The 17,319-nt window shown below is 37.1% G+C and overlaps 1 protein-coding gene across 3 annotated transcripts in view; it reads left to right on the top strand.

Moving 5' to 3' along the window:
• Positions 1-17,319, top strand: part of TENM3 (teneurin transmembrane protein 3) — a 2,338,142-nt gene that overhangs the window by 2,010,872 nt on the left and 309,951 nt on the right. The gene's annotated exons all lie outside the window — the stretch shown is intronic.

The raw sequence follows: 17,319 nt of genomic DNA, 5'->3' as shown, positions 1-17,319 counted from the left end.
TTGTGGTTCCTAGATTCCCCCCATTATCAAGTCCCCACGGGGAACTATTTTAACATACGTTCTTGATTTTAAGATATATCGCCTAGAGTTTTTGACTAAAAGTGTTTACTCTCCTGTATGAAGTCAAAAGTATAGTTGATTGTTGTGTTAAAGTGCCCACACTTTTTCTCTTGGGAACAAATGAGAGTGACTGTGCCTGGGAGATTCTTAGGAATGGGATTTTACAATGAGGAGGTGGCTGGGTATGCACTGATTCTCAAAACCTCCGTTTGCAAAGGGAACAGTTACAGTGCAGTTAAAAATGCAAACTCCTGGGCTCCCACCCTCACATATTTCGACATGGTGTATTTGGAGCGGGTCCCAAGAATGTGCATTTTAAATGAGTTCTTCAGATGATTCTAATGCAAGGGCTTCAGAATCCTTGGCTTAGCTAGTGGAGGAGAAGAGAGGGGCAGGGGGCTGGTCCTTCTCCTTTATTCAGACATTATTCCGTGTCTCATACTAGGAGGCATTGTCCCTAGTATGCATGATGTTAATAGTTTGACCTTGTAGTTCTGAAGACAGTGAAGATTTTCTGTGAAGATGGCATTATGTGTTCATACTCTGACATCCACTCTGCCTACACTCATATACTCTTTACTGCCTCCTTGATCTAAATGCCAGAATGGATCGATAAAATATGAAAAGGAAAAAAAAAATGTCTGTAATCAAAAACAGGATAAATATCTCTATGGCTGAGAAAAAGAGCAGAAATATGCCAGAAAGTGAAGCCGAAGTGAGGGCCTACTGAAGTCTGGGGAGGGAAGCAGTCCGACGCAGGCAGGGGTTTGTCTCCTACGGGATGACTGAGGCTAACAGCGCCCCTTCAAAGGCTTGGCCCTGAGCCAGCCTTTGTGCTTGAAACCGGGACTGAGCTCTAGCCGAAAAGTAGTGAAAGCGAACTGGAGTAAAGGTCTGTAGACTGCTCCCTAGAGAGCAGAGCATATGGGGGTGGCTGCATGAAGCAGACATAGCCTGCTAGCCAAGACCTGAGCCAATATACTCCCTGACTCGGGACTGGGTGTGTAATATGTCCAGTTTCATGACAGATCAAGAGCTCCGAAGTATTGACCTGGTTTTGCACTGGGGCCAGTGGGGTGGGGGTGGGGGGGTGAGTGAGGGTAACCAAAATACCACTAATCAGGGAGAGAGGAGTAAAGAAAGAGACAAAGGATAGGCAAAATACTATTCAACATGAGTATGCAAATCAAAATTCCAAAATAAAGAAGTAAGATTACTGCTAAAAAAGCTCGTGAAATCAATGTTTGGGAGATAACTTCCCTGCAGTGAAATGAAAATAGTTTTCAATAAAGATGTTTGTTATCCTCAAAGTGATAAGGGAAGGGATAACATCCATAAAGAATAAGAAATTATGATAACAAAATAGAAATGAAGTGGAAAAGGTACCATTAAAAATTTCAAAAAAATATGATCCTTAAAATTCAAAATATGAATAGATAAGATAAACTCTAGATTTGACATGGTTCTAGAAAATTTGTGATCTGGAAGGTAATGTTTAAGATTTCATCCAGAATAGAGCACAGAGAAATGAAGAGATTGAAAAAAAATAGCGCAAATAAGAAACATAGTGGATAAAATGATAGGCTGTAACGTACAAATTATAGAAGTATCAGAAAGAGAATGTATGAAAGAGAAGAGAAGCACCATTCAGAGATGACAGCTAAGGATTCTCCAGAACTGAAGGATGACGTGAATCCTCCGTATGGACTCAGCACATAGAAAGCAGGAAAAAAAAAAAAAAAGATGCCTTTGGTAAGAAAATACAGAACATGAAGGATAGACAGAAAAATATTAACATGACCTGAGAGAAAAAACAGATATTCTCAAAAGGAACAACTCTCAAACAGTAATCTTCTCATGAGCATTAAAAGAAAACAAAATATTTTTCCAAAATGCTGTGGAAGTGTAGAGAGGAGATAAGTGATTTCATTCCCAGCTAAACTGCCACTCAAGGTATTTAATTCAAGGAAAGGGTAGGTCAACTCTCATTAGCAAACTCTGCAAGGGGTGTAGATTCCAAGGCAGTTTCTATCCGAGAGGAGCTGTCAACCAAGTTGGGGACTCAATCCTGTAAATACTAATTATAATAAATATCTTAAATCAAGTAGTTAATAAAATCAATGAGAATGGAGAATGGAATTTACTCCATTTTTAGCACGAAAGTATGCTAAGGTTCGAAGAAGCATAATGAGGTAATCAGAGAAGTTATAAGATGATGGTTGAAGAGTTTGTTCATTATCTTACATACACAGAGCTCAGTAAATTCCCTCCTGAGTTTGTTAGAAAAATATATCCTTGCAAATAAATTTGATTTTTTCCTCCAGAAAGTAGAAACTATGTCATTCAGCTTTTTAATTTTTGCTATAATTGCTAAGAAACTCCTAGTTAAATTATATGCTTAATTGTGATGATTGCAATTTGCTGATATCAGACCAGCCCAAACCAGGACTTACTCTGCTAATAGTACATGATCTTTGCTCCCTGTAGTTCTGTTAAAATTGGCCCCTAATTGTGTGTGTTGGTTGATTTTGCATAGTACTTGAAATCTGTTTGGATGTAGATACTGAGATTAGTATTTTTTAAAAGAAGACCTAAGTAAAATGGGCCATTTATATAACCAGTGTGGAAAGAATACTGTGCTTTACAGAAAAATTAGTTTTTAATAATCTGGTTATTTCATAATCTATGTGCATGAGAAAAGGAAAAGTGAGTTGTATTTTTAAAAAGCAGCATGCAGCTACATTTCCAAAAAATACCAGAGCAGTTTAGCAGTTTGGGTTTACAGCAGTGGTTTGAAGTAATTCTTTAAAATAGGACTTCTGATTCTGTACTTGCATAGAAATGCAGTTCATTTAGCACGTGTATGTAACTGAACTAAACTGAAGAAATGTGTGAAATAAATCCTTGTAAAATTTCTCACAGATCTATTGCTGGGCTATTTTACTGTTTGCATAATATGTGAATTGATTGTCCAGAACACTCACACACATACACACATAAATATAGAGACAAAATTCACCTAGAGAAAAAAAGGTACAAAGAAGGTATCAGCCTCGCATGTCATTTTTTTTTAAATCTTCTATTACTGTGGCTAAAAGATTAAAACAATTTTCAGCTTTTCAGGGATTTCATTTGTGCCACTTCACTAGTTTTCAGCCTTTGTCATTGTCTAAGCTAGTAGGTAAATTTCCTGCCTTGGAAACTAATTGGTGACACGCTATTAATCAGCATACCATTTCAAAATATTGTAATGCCCATTAAATCTGTTTTTTTTTTTCCTTTTTCGTAAGCCTCTGGATTTCAGACGGCTCTTTAATAGGAGGGAGAGGAAAGGTCAGCTTTTTCTTGCTTCTTTAACTGTGCGTTCTGACCACAGCAATTTTCAAGCCTCATGTCACATTTGAATGCATCGTTCCCTCATCATCCTGGCACCGTTGTCTTTGATTCCGTAAGAGAATGTAGCATTTCAAATGTCGGAAATGTGCTATAGAATTTTTTGGCAGTAGGAAGGAAGTCAGTTTGACTTTCGTATCGTTAAGAAATATATAATGTTATGACCAAAATTAGTACTCCGAAATTATTTTGCTCTCAAATTGGAAAGAATGAATATATATCTATTATGTTCCACATGAACCCTTTGACTGGCAGCCAGCTTTGAACATTTTTTATTTTTACTAGAACTCAACTTTCATATATTCATTTATTCATTTGGCAAGAAAAGACAAACAAAGATGGAAACAAAAAAATTGCATATAGAAATGTTAAACCAATGTAAAGTAAGGTTCATTTGTCTGCTTTGACACATCGAGTGAATAAACAATCATGAACAAGTAGTTTATGTATATTAAGTTGCCAATATGTCAAAAACCACAAAAACTTAAAATACAGCAAGATAAAATACTGCTTATTGAAATCTTTAAAAATTATTTCAAGGTAAAAGCAACATAGGATTTAGATAAAGCATGTTTTGGTCATATCTGGTAGGGTTTTCTTTTTTTCCATGTTATATTGTACAGTTGTACTAAGCTACTCTGTATTAAGCTATTTGTACTCATTTAAAAGGAGTTATTTGGCATGCATATCATCCTTAGACACCTTATAATAAATCCAAAACCCCCAACCTCCCCAACATCCCATATGTTAAATTAATTAAGAATAAAACTTTTAACCATACTTGCAAAAGTACCAAGAAATGGTGTCAATTAAAAAGTACCTGCAGCTCAGGTTTCAGAATCCCTATGGTTAGCTGCTGTTATATTTGTGAAAACAGAATATTACAGGAAATGGGTAGTCTTAATTCACACCCCAAGAGAAGTTGCTTTCGTCTTACTGGTGTCTCCGTTCAAATATCCATTCTGCATTTTTATTTTCAACAGCTGCTTAATATGTTATTCAAGTTAAAGTATGGTTAAGCATAGCCATATAAAACCTTTTGAGACATCCAGGAATGTGATATTTCTGACCAGCTGCAAAAATGGTATCCTCTTAGAAAAAAAATGAGCATAATAAAACAAGAAGTAGGCAGTGAGCATATTAATCTTTTTTCTTCCTTGTATTTTTCCTCTCATATAGTTTGCCTTTTTTTTTTTAAACCTCTAATAGAGCTCTGACCTTTAAAAGTTCTTCAAATCAAGCAATTTTTCATGATCTGGCTGTCTCATGATTGTTTTTATTTCAGTTTAACATTTCTTCTGATTCAGTACATTTTTTCAAGGTATTTATGAAATTTTAGCCCTAAGTTCAGTTGAGGTTAATAACTCATGATTTAAATCAGATCATTGAAGATATGCATGTGACCAAGTCAGTACTATTCCTAAGGTCACAACTGATTTCCCAAACTAACTGTAACAAAATTATTTCTGGATAGAATTTGTTGTAAAATAATAAATCTGTCTATATAGTTATGCAGAGCATGCTCTAATAAGTGCTCTTTTCCACCAATAACCTGAGAAATAATTTTATTAATCAAGAAACACCCAAGCCTACAGTACAGTTTTTCAAGTTTTTACAGTAATTGTCTGCATTACTGTCTGCGTAAACATTGTTTTGATCAAAATTTTGTCCCTCAGCATATTGTTAATATGAGTGACAAAATACTTAATTCTAAAGTAATGAACCTCCATGTCTGATATCATACACAGAATAGAAAACTGTAATAGTGAATGTATCTTTAATTTTGTTTCTCATTGATTTATAATAAGTAACATTTTAATGTTTATTATTTGCTTAACAATCAAATATAAAAACTGTATCTCCAATGCAAAAAGTTATCCAACCCTTTTACTATTATGACTAGAAATCCTGCTATTGCATATTTTTGTTTATATTTTGCTTGTGTTCGTTTTTTGTAGGTTGCTAACATCAACTTGCATAAAACATCAGTGTGTAGGACAGGGGTAGAAAAATGCATTCATTAATATAATCTTCTAGAGATAAAAATAATCAATGCCAGAAATGACTTACCATCCATTAAAGTCCTAAAAACCATTTTGAGGGAGAAAAATTGTCACATTGACGTGGTCAAGGATGAAGACACAAAGTCAAAGATACTTATCAGAGTGAAAAATATTTTTTTTTCTAAATGATGTATTTTCACATAAGCTCAGGAAAGAGTTAAAATCTAAGCTCTAGGACAGAGCCAAAGGAAATGCCAGGAAGAGTCAAATCATTTTGATGTTTTTAACACACCTTTTCAGAAAGTGAGGGCATTTTAACTAAAAGTTTGATATCTGTACTTCTCTCCAAAATGAAGCTTCACCTTACATTCAAAAGTTGCAATATAAATGCCTGAAGATTTGTGGGCTTTTTTAATATTAGTTTTTTAATATTGTTCATTTTGAAAAAAAACACACCTGCATAATTTGGCCCTACATTGTAGTAAAAATGAATCATGATATTATTATTTCCAAAACATTTGTCTGTGTAGGTGCCAGCATAAAACCAAAATATGCTTTAAGATTTGCTTTGGGAACAGATGTTTTTGAAAATACGAACAAAAGCAGGCCAAAAAAGTATAGACATATTCCCATCCAAATGTATAGGATGTTGGGATTGCCGGTGACAGAGACGCTACTGGAGAAAACCAGGTGGGCCTTTGAGGTGCAGTTTGTCTTTTATGTTCAAGTAACACGTGAAGACAACAAGTGAAGGGAGATGGAAAATAGCCGTCCTTAGCTGGATCTCTGTAAGCGTCATCTGGTTAGCCATAGAATTCATCATGTTCTTTACTCATTTGCAAAGAGGGTTTCTGGTATTTGCTAGTGTTCACGGACAAAGAAGTTATCAAACCCGAATGGCTGTTGGGGACAAGGGTAGCATTCTCTAACCGAGTTCCAGTGTTAGGGACCCATGGAGGAGACATGAACTGAGGATGTTAGAATCGACAGGATGGGAATTTGAGACAGGTCCTAAGAGGGACGCGACCTGTCAGGCCAAGGGCAGTGCCCTGTATCTCACATCTGCCTCACATCTGTCCTTGGGATTATGCATGGAAGTCAGAAGGAGATTGTATACACATGTGTTTTTCTTTTAATATTTTGGAAAATTCCTTGTCAATGCTAACAATTCTGAGTTACCAGGACCTTCGATGTATGAATTTATTTATTTAATATTGTTGTTATTAATAGTAATCATCACAGCAAATCTGTACGTCCTGAGCGCATTGTGCTGGCTCTGTGCTAAATGTATGTTATTTGTGGTCTTAGTTTATGTAAACCCTGCGGGGGCTGTTCTGAGCCCCATGTTTCAGATGAGAAAACAGGGTAAGAAAGGTTAAGAGGTGTGTCCAGTTGTATCCACCTAAGTGGTTGAAATGGGATTTGAGCAAGTCTAGCTATTACAAGGTTGCCTAATTTGCTGGGGAGCTTCCTATTTTGAATGAAATTCTAATTGTCACAAATAAGAATTTGGTGATTTGAGAGGCAGCTATTCCACAGGTCTCAGTTGGCTGAAGTCTTGCTTTAAATGAACCTATTTGTGGCTGTGAGAGGCCATGATCGATACCAATGCCCCATGCAGAATAATCCATTCATATGCATCTCATTCTCTCTTTCTCTTGAACACATACACTTGTAATATACTGGTGAAGACTTATTTTTGCCACATATGACCAGTAATTTGAGAGGCCTGGCCTCCAGGACTAGTGTTGAAATGACAAGTTTTGCCTGGAAGTTCCTAGAGCCTTCATAAACTTAAAAAGTGGAGTGTAGGTGCAATTATTCCATGGTAAGACTTACTGAGATAAATCAGTTGAGAGATTAGGCTCAGAGCAATTAAAAGGAAATTTTATTTTAACCAAGGCTGGTTTGGGGGCAAAATCTTGTAGATATGATTGTCTACCATGAACATTCATGTGAGGACAGATAAATATACACCAAACTATAGGCGTGGCCAAGGAAATAGCTATGATAAAGACATGCTGGGTTAGAGCATTAATAGCAAGCTAATAATAAATCAGCAGCTTGAAATTCTATTTTTTATTTGACCCACCTAGAAGATACATACATCTCAGTGTGGAGAGGTGAGGAGTTTTCTTATGTCTTATACGTCACCCCATTTTGGAAACCACTTTCTTAGCCTATGCATTGTCCATATGGCTGGAAACTGATGTAAGTGCAAGAAAAAAATGTTGAGTGCCATTGATGTACATCTAGTTATTCCACAGTTTGCAGAAGTTTCCTCTCCGGACAGCCTGCAGACGAGAAGAGCTTTCAGAAGGTAATTGTGAAATGCATGCCATGTCACAGGGAAGTGACACTTTTGAATTAAATTTAGCTGTTAGACTCGTTAAAATCCCAATTTCTGCATGCTAGTGTATCTGTCTCCATCATCCTCTCCCAGCTCTATCTTCACCTTCTTTATCATCATCTTTTATGCCATGGTGTTCTCGTTGCCAGCCACACTGAAGAAAAGTACTAAGAGAAGATATCATCCCCAAAGTGACAGTTTAGAGACATTAATGATTATATGAGTTCACCTGAACTAGTGGCCAACCTAGGAATAAATGTAAGCCTTAGCACAATATACTCGTCCCTACTGGTCAAAGTTTCTCTCCATAGTATATTCAGCATGTCTTTGAAAGATTAAATAAGAGGCCTTAGTTCCCGTTTATGGCCGCACGCTCTCTGGTATTGCCAGAATAATCCAGACGAAAAGACCTCTGTTAGTGAACGTTCGGCCTCTGGCCATAATTGTCTTCCCGTTCAGTGCAGGGCAGGGCAGGCATCAGAAGCAAAATGTGACACAGAATCAAAGAAAACTCAACTTTCTGCTCACACATTCCTATGGATCAGTTCTCTTTTATGCTTATTAGGACTCCCTTAAAACAAAAGAAAATAAAATGAAATGAGCTATGAAAAAAATCAGAGCTCTCTGTAATCAGCCGGAAATAGTCCATTCTTGATTTGTAAGCGAACCCGGTCTAAACCAGCCACAGCTGAAGGCCTCCCAACCACGACCATTGGGGGGGCCCCTCACGGCCCTTCCCTTCGGAGTTCCCGGGTTCCTGCTGGGGCTCATCCTTCGGATTATCATCCGTTGAAGGTCAAATTTAAATGCTAGCTTTGCAACTCTGCTGCTGTGTCGTAGGCAATTGCCCTGGGAAATGAATCCTACTGCGATTAGGGAGAAACTGTTTTAAGATAACTTCTTAAATGCTTCTGGTAAAATAACCCTCATCTCCAAGCTCCCCGTCTTCCTTTTTAGTCCCTGTAAAAACTCTTTGTAATGCAAACGTATTCCTCTGTCATAAAACACGTCTGAAGTCAGGCACATTTTTATAATGCCATAAAGGTGCTTATTTATCAATGGATGGCTGTAATTTTTTTTTTAATTCCTTTTAAAAGAGTGTCAACCTGTAACGTTAGAAGCTACTAAAGCCAAGCAGGCAGCGGACTGCGGCCCTTTGAAAATGGCATCTTGAGATGAAGTTGCATCTTTTGAAACCACACACCTTAATTCAGTGGTGACACGGAAGGCAGAGCAGCGTGCTTTTGACCTGTTGTCACACTGACATTTCTGCTTCTGTTATTGGCTTCAGGTAACCTCACAACCAAGTCTCTGCTGTCTTAAAAATTAATTATGATGAGAATTTCTTTTTCAGTTCAGACTGTTTAAGAATGCCTCGCACGCAGGCTGCAAATTATGAAGTGTAAATTAGGCCATCACTGAGCAGGAAAGGTCCCAAGAAACCAATTTAAGAATTCTCTCTGGATTTAGTGGAGACCTGGAAATCGTCCCTTCTGGAGAAAGAACTTGAAATTAGAATTGTCTCGCCATTCAGTTTTCACTGCATATTGGTACGAACCTTCTTGGAAAGAATGTGTTAAATGTATGTGGACCAAAAAAAAAAAAAAAACAACCCTCTTAAAATTTTTCTGTTGAATGTTTTAAAACATTTTCTCATGGCTTTATGAAAAAAGAATCACTAACAATTGCCATGCGCCATGCTATATACTTTGTATATACTTAAACTCATTTAATATTTAGGGTACCTCTGTGGAGTGGGTATTGTTATTACCACCCCTACTGGACAGAGGACACAACAGAGGCCCAGAAAATTTAAGTTGTGGAGGCCGCAGAGCTAGTAGGGGCGGTCAGCTTGCTCCGTAGTCCTTGTCTGACCTCAAGGCGATACTGCCTGAACGATTTGACTCCATTCCCGAAAGCTCCTTTGTTCTATTTACAAAACTAATAGTAGGTAGTTTTTAAGGTGTGATCAGTAAGATTACTTTAAAACTTAACTCCACACCCCAAACTTCTGGAACTCTAGGTGTCTCTTTCCCTTGCCTGTCTGAGGTTCAAGAGCAAAACTCACTCAGCCTGCACTTTCCTTCTGGCTGGTCCTGCCCTCTAGCTTCCTGAGCTCTGTCTTGTCAATTATTACCTGTATCTGTTCTCCCCTCTTCCAGAATTTGTCAATAGCTCTCATCTGCTGTAACCTCACTTTCAGTTGTTTTTGTTCATGTGAGTCTGTGTGTGAATTTTTAAACATTTTCTTTACCGTCAGTTTTATTTTCAGAGTTCCACTCAGGTTGTCTAAAGCATTTTCTCTGCAAGACTTTGGGACGAGAGGTATGTGTGTGCCGGGGGGTGGGGGCAGGCAGTGCAGGAAAGGAAATATTAGTGACTCCTTCACATTTTTAAAACTCTTCCTTCCAGATCACCTTATATTTGTAGAAGTTGAAGTTTAGTCCCAAATAGCGCTGAAAAGATGAAATCTGTAGTATAAAAGTTTTCACAGCTGTAGTCAATATGGCTGCATTATTCTTTCAGACTGTTTGGCAATGAATGTCCTGTGTTAAGGATGTAGGATTCTGAAAAATGGTGCTTACTCCACAGACGTTAAAAATGGAGTCAAAAAAGCCCAGTGAAATGGTAAACTGAATGTTAGAAATTAGCAATAATGAGAGAACAATGCCACTACAAAATACTCCTGTTTTCTAAAATATATGCAAAGCTTCATATGTTAATGCCCCAAACTTCAAGATGGCCAATTTATTTTTAAAACAAGAAACAAGAAACACCTGTTTATTACCAAGCATAACAATATGTTAAATTTGTAGAGAATGTTTTTGGCAGTTGCTAATAAGCCATATTTTAAGATTTAAAATAGTTTTAATATATTCTTATGGAGTACTTATAAGGCACCAGGAAATATATTTAGATGTTTCTTAGCTTTTATTTAAGTTCAGTAAGTATTAAACATATACCTTACATCAACTTTAGTCATTATTTTGCCAGATTGTTATTAATGAAAAAAGAAATTTAACAGTTCTATCACTTTATCTTACTGTGTTCTATTGCTCAAGGAAAAAATGTGGGCAAGGTTATCAGTGACCCACACATAAAAAATATTTTTGAAAAAGCAGTTTTCACTTGTAAAAGTATCCGAGTGTTAAAATAAAACACATGAGAGGGAAAGAAACCCTAGAGGTAAATAAGCTAAGAATAGTCACTCCATTCTATTTCACATGGTTGATTGAACCAATTTTTCTAATATTTTATTTAGTGACAAGTAATGATTGTCTACAATAAAGTAGAAAAAGGTCAACAAAAATTTTAAAACACATTAAAGGTAGCAATTCATCTATGGCTTTTTTGAAAAAATTATGAAAAGCAAACATATAAAAGAAATATTTCTTACAATTTGTGTGTAAAACTAAATAAATCTTTGATGGCGATTGGCGTTTTCATCTTCCTCAGATATGAGACTCTCAGTCCAAGTCACTTTCTTTCCAGCATTTACCCCTGCAAAGCAAATACTGAAGAAAGTTATTTTCTCTGGTGATTTTTATGTTTCTACACTTTTTTTCATGTTGACTATTTAATTGCTATCACCTCTGGTTTATGCCTGAATTTTTAGAAATGTACATGACCAAAAATATTTAATGTAGGAAGGTTCAAAGCACATGTGTAATCTGAGGATTTTACTTAAATCTTGCCATGCTACTACTCTTCAAGGAAACAATGCGTGGACAAAATTCTATAACCTGCCTAAAATAAACCAAATTGACCTCTTTTTAATTTCATATAAAAGGGAGTGCATTTGCTGTAGGCACGATAGGGTATCACCATCCTCATCCTCTTCCCTTCAATCCGCAGATATGCTGTTGGCTTATATAATTAAGGGTAAGAGGAATTAAGAGGGAGAAAGAGCAGTAATGTATAGAAAAGCGCCATTTTTGTGAGCTAATTAAATGTTTGCTGCCATCATCTCTTAAAATTGTATTTTATTTTGGGGCACAAGGTATGCCCAAAATAATATATGGAAATAGTATGTAGAAAAAGACTCTCCTCTTGAATATGGATCTCTCTGTAAATATAATAGAGATAAGAAAGTTTTCTGAGATATCTGATCAAAATTTAGTGCTTACGCATTGATCCTTATTTTCGGATTTTTCAAGAATATCCATTCTTACATTATTTAACAGTCATTAATGAAGAAAATCCTCCAAACAATAACCTTATGACTCATTAACTCTTTATTTTTCATCTACTAGAGCTGCCGTGCTGCTTAAACAGTGGCTTCAGAAAATAAAAAGCCTTTTATGTCATTTGGGGGATTATGTGGAACTCAATTATAGTCTCTGAAGCAATCAAGGAAGATATTTGTTGTTTTTATTTCTCAAAAAAAAGGAAAAAGAAGTCCAACACACCAGTTATTCTGCTTGCCTACGACAACTACTGGAAGTATTTGTATTTCTTACGTATCCTAAATGCTGATCTTGTCTAACTCATATTAACCTTCTCTGTAAGGCTCACAAATCTTGAGATAATCTCCTATATCTCAGTAATTTATTTTCTGTCAAACATATAAAACAAATCTTGGTAAAACATTCCATTAAAAAGGGAGAGAGGTTGACAGAAATTTTTTCATTGCGGTGTGCAGTGCGCTTTCTGGAGTTTCTGATGAAACACAGATGTTTCTAAGTGCCCACAGGATGGTTACTTAGGGCCAGACTGATCCCTGGTGAATCTCTGAAACCTTGTGCTTCCCTCAGAATATATTCCCTTCTTTTGCTGAATGAACTCAACTGAATTTGCCACCGAAAGTTGAATCAAAAACACTCAAAATGGAAATTGACTATATTAGGATCTCTACAATGGTCTACTATACATTTCTTTCCAAAATGTTCCAAGTGTCATTTGGTTCAGGAGTAAATGTCTCTTCTGACTTGAAGCAGTGCCAATATTCACGCATGGACCGTAAGTTCAGGCCTTAGGGGTACTTTCGGTGTTTTGCAGTGACAGATAATGGATTTACATGAGAAAGTCATTGACTTCATGGCAGTTCCTGGAGAACCACGGAGGATGTCACTGTACGTAGGGGCAGAAAAATTTTCTTCATGTGCTTCTGGGTTCTTTGGCTGATGTAATAATTAAACTGACATAGAACAGATGAAGAGGGAAAAATATAATTGCGCACATAAAGGAGCCCCCAAAATAAAAGACTCAAAGGCTAGTCGGGCCACAAAGCTTATATGAATGTGGGAATGAGGTAGGGTTTGGGGCTTCAAAGGGATGGGAGCTAATTCACGGGACAATAAGAAGGGCAGATGTAACTTGGTAATTATGCGTTTGCCTCGTAACTTCGTAATCATGCGTTTTCCTCGCCACATAGATAAGTCTTTCAGATATAAAGTTACTTCTGGTAATAGGTGTCTTGCTGGGCCATGGCTCCTGTCTGAATTCTTGTTGGTCGTTTACAAAGGTAAAAGTATTTCTCGAGACTGCTGGGTCTTCTGCCTTTAACTCAAAATAACCCACATACCGAAGTGGCATATTTTAGGGTGGCATCCTCTGCTCCGCCTTTGTTGTATTCTATCCAGTTTTGAATATTTGACTTTGAAAGTCTAATGAAGAAACAGCTAGCCTATTCTAGAAACATCATAAAAATCAAAGAAACAACCTGAAGACAGTTAAGACAGCTACCGGAGATAATGACTGAGGACTGTCATTCCATCACTGACACTTAGGTAAATCCCTGCAGAAATATGAACAAAAACACAAGTGATTTTTTAAAATCATCTTGAGCATATTGTCAAGTGACTTTGGACAATGGGAATCATACTTCTATCAGAAGTTAAAGCCAAATAGGGACTAAGATAGTCATTAATGTATTTTGTGACAAACCTAATTACACTTCATATTTAGCCCTTCTTTCAGTGTCTTAATATCATTAAGGGCTCAGATCATTTTCCTTAACTAATATTGTATAAAAACCTGTTATTATCCCATAATTTGACCTGACAAGCATGTTTAAACTTTGTGCAATTCTGAACCTGGAGTTAATAGTTTCACAAGTATTAATTTAAAATACTATGATTAATGAGTTTACAGAATAATTCCCAATCTTTCAGATAGAAAACATAATACCTCTATATTCATTCTGTTGAAAAACATTGAATTTCCAACCATGTTTCCAAAATATTTGCCTTTCAGTTTGCATATTTGTATTTCTAATTTTCTTCCATACTGAGGCATCTGTTCATAATTTTTAGCTTATTTTCAAATTGTTTTGTTTTAATGTTTGGATTTGATATTCAAATTCTTTCTGTGCTGAGTGACTTCAGGGGACCCAGTCAGTAAGGCTTTTTGGATGCATACATTTTAACTTGTGGAGTTTTTTTTTTTTTTGACTTGGGAAAATATTCAACTTTTTACTTAATACCCATCAAGTAAGGTCTGTGCTATTTCTTTTGTTTTTTGTTTTTACCCCTGACTCCTCAAATATATTAATGATTGAGATCATATTTGTAGTCTTTCTGAAAATTTGTTTTTAAAAATACAGCTTTAATCCTAGAATATAGATCAAGACTTTAAACAAGCAAGAGAGAATTGTTTTTTTTTTTTTTTTGGGTAAAGGGGTTGTATTTTGAGAGGAACTTCTCCTTTGGGAGAGAGAGGAAGCCAGATTTCCCAGAATGGAACTGTTTGGCTCTCTTTTCTGCAATGGATTGGTTACTCATTAAGGTAAAAGTCAGACTGTGGTTCAGGTTATATGTATTTTCTGTTAATTCACTTAAAATGCTTTCCCTCCATATATATTCTTTGTAAACGCCAAGTCGACAGGATAATATATGTGCCCATCTTTATCTATGGCTATGGAAAATGACATAGATAAATATCACTTGGTGCTAAAAATAAGCCTCTAGTAATACAGAAGGTCACTCCTGATTCATCTGGTACATAAAACAGACTGGATTTTGAGTCACGACATCTACACAAAATGCAATACTGCTGAATTTTCATATTAAGAGATTTTGGCTGAAGGAATTCAGACACATACACAGTATGGCCCCAGAAATTGTGCCAAGAAACGTTGAGTTTAAAATGTAAGGGAACTGTTCCAAGAATAGGCCTCAAACATGTTGCCTTCATTACAGGCAGCTGTGTACATGAGAAGTGACTTTTTATCCCACCCAACAAAACCCTATCCAGAGCTGTCACTTCTTTTTTTTTTCTTTTTTGCCAACTTGCTGACCTTTCTGTTCCCACAAAAGAAAAATGTGATTGACAGATGATCATTCAAAACATTTTGGCAGTAAAAAAAAAAAAAAAAAACACATGCTAATGTATTTGCTATAAATACAACACATTTTTAAAGAGACATTGCTGATAGGTTCAGTTTTTGTGAGTAAATATTAACTGACCAAAGATATGGGGAAAACCAACTTGGATTCAGAATGCTGATGCAACTGCGTTAGGCGTCTTCGGGATGTAGGTACTCAGGTTACCTGGGTGATAAGGAATTAATATAAAGACACTTGGCAAAGAAAGAGAAAAATAGAAATCCATTTCAATATGCCTGGAAGAAATGAATGTCAATCATGACACATCAGCAGCTATCCCATTAGGTTTCAGAGAAGTGAAGCGAGATGCCCAGAGCTGCCTGGTCAGTTACCTGTTTGAGCCGCATGTGCTCTGTATCTGCTTTTCCCACCACTGCTGATTGATGTTCTGTTACACCCCAGATTCCAGCTTTCCAAAGACAGGATCTGAACAAGGGGGTCTAGTCTCCATCCAGTATGGAATGCAACCACGTTGGGCAGAACTAACATGACACACCATTGTATGGAAGCTGCCCCGCCAACAGTTGCCTCTCTTTGAGCCGGCTACCGATTCCATCAGTCAGTTGCAGCTAGAGTTAAAGAGTGTTGCCATGAAGCCAAGCAGGAAATCCCAAAACAGGGCTCTTAGAAGGCTTCGTGTGACTTGGGCAGCCCATAGAGTCTATCAGAATGCATACATTACAATAATAAAAGATCCTTTTTTAAAATATATGATGCATTTTTAAAATATTTTATTTTTCTAAATCTTCCTAGCACAGTATTTTAATCTCTCCAACAGGAAGTAAATAATACCAAAGACAAATAACAATGGGAATAATTTATATTATTTTCCTATCTCTGATGGTAACTATTTCTTGATAATGGAATTGTGCTAATGTAAGTGCTTCCCCCTGTTCCGGGAAGCAAAATGGATACTGTTTCAAGAAGTAAAAGTATGTTACCTGAGGATTCAAACCAAATTCAAATGATCAGTGCGGATGTTTGGCAACTTTCTAGATCTTTATAACTTTAGCATCGAATGGTCCTGCAACAGGCACAGGTGTATTGACCGTGGTAATTCAAAATTTGCCTCAAATTCAGTTCAAGTAAACCAACTTTATGCAGTGCCCGAACATACTAAATACTGTGGGAGATTGAATGATAAATGTGAGCCCTGCCTTTGATACTCTTTTACATTTTAACACTATTATCAGCTACATTTCATGAATTGGCTCATGTAATTTTCACAATAATCCAATGACATAGGTCCGATATTATTCTTAGCTTACATACATACCTGAGGCTCAAAAACATCAAGAAATTTCCCCCAAGATCACACGTCCAGCAAGTGGAAGAGGCAGAATTTGAACTCAGGTGTGTCTCCCTCCAAAGCCCATGATCGCTGGCTTTCATCACGGCCCAGTTCGACCCTGTCACAGAGGTGCTTGATGTGGCTTTCTGTTTCATCTGCAGGGTAACAAAAGGTAGCAGGTAGAGGAAACATTTGATTTATTTGAGTCTGCTAGTTAAATGTATAGAAGAATGTTATTAGGACACTGACCCTGCTAATAGGCACGCTATGTTTAAGGAGCTGTAGGCTGCTCATTTCAGAAAGACAGATTCTAGGGTGGGCTGAAGAAAGGCAGCAGACAATTGACAAGAAAGGCCGGTCCTGACGTCCAAGCACCGACGTGACCTGTGGAGGAGGTGACATTTGGCTTTGTAGGAAACAAAGCAGAAACATGAGCAGCTTTATGTTTCCAAAAGATGACTTTGCAGTGGGAAGGGGGCACAGAGCAGGAGAAAGAAAGAGCAGGGGGAGAATATTTAGGGTGCTGTTGGAAAACTCCAGGCCAAACACATTGAGGAGCCACATCTGAACGTGGTTCTGTGAACAGAAACAGAGAGGGGATTCGTGACCTACTGAAGGAGCAGAAGCCACAGGGCATGATGCTGGATTGTATGTTGGAGTTGCAAAGACAGTGGAAAGTTTTCCTTAGTGAACTAGGTGGAGAGCTGTACGAACTGAAATACCAAGGACAAGAGGGAAAAATGACTTTGGGGGTGAGAGCGACGTGTGATGTATTTGACCTTGGACATGTTGCATTGGAAGTGCCCACGAGATGGCTACAGCAGGTACTAGGAATTATGTTGCAGTACAATCAGAAATGAAGAGCCAGGGGAATGCAGAGCAGAAGAGATTCATGTC

This window comes from Manis javanica, chromosome 12 (assembly GCF_040802235.1).
Source record: "Manis javanica isolate MJ-LG chromosome 12, MJ_LKY, whole genome shotgun sequence".
NCBI lineage: Eukaryota > Metazoa > Chordata > Mammalia > Pholidota > Manidae > Manis > Manis javanica.
Note: the sequence above shows the minus strand (reverse complement) of the source record. Positions and strands in the feature narration are given on the sequence as shown.